Source organism: Bombus affinis, chromosome 9 (genome assembly GCF_024516045.1).
Source record: "Bombus affinis isolate iyBomAffi1 chromosome 9, iyBomAffi1.2, whole genome shotgun sequence".
Taxonomy (NCBI): Eukaryota; Metazoa; Arthropoda; class Insecta; order Hymenoptera; family Apidae; genus Bombus; species Bombus affinis.
In genome coordinates, this window is record NC_066352.1 from 13,596,585 (window position 1) to 13,597,326 (window position 742).

A 742-nucleotide genomic window follows, 5' to 3' on the forward strand; every position below is an offset into this window, starting at 1 on the left:
TCTACGATAACTGAAACTTTTGCACACTATCTTTGAAAAACGGATTGTTTATGAAATCACTTAAGCCGTCAATTTGAGGGATCTCGTAGAGATAGATATACTACATACAGATTTCAAAAATTAGAAAGCCTAGGAAAAAATAATTTTGTGCATAAATTCTTTAGATGAAGTGATTAATTTACGATGCAAAATGGTTAAAATTAATGCTATGGTTTTTGAGATATTTCATTTCGAAGTTCAAAATCCGACAAATTGGCGGGTCGTGTTAACGTTATTTTTAATTTTTTTAGTGATAATTTGAAAAAAAGACGTTTTATTTATTAATAATTTATTTAAATGTGAAGCGTAATATTGTTCCTTTGCAGACTTAATTTGAATAAATCGATTTTTTAATGAAAAATGCGTATTTTCGTTTACACGTCAATTTGACGGGTCCCGTAGAGATAAGTATATACGAAACGCCCGTAAACCTAGTGTTAAGCAAAATGTGCACTGGAGACTTCGTGGCGATCTAATTTCCATAAAAACAGAAGGAGCACGCGTTTCTTCCTCGTTATTCTTTCGCGTCGTCTAGAATCGAATTCATTGGACTGTTTAGTCGATAGGCGATACAAATTCGTGACGCACCAAGACGAAAGCAAAGAAAGAGGCCATAGGTTTCAACTCCCTCATTGCTTTACAAAATGCCACCGATTTTTATCAGGTTTATTTAAAAGACCGCGGTTCTCTCGCGTAGCTCGCA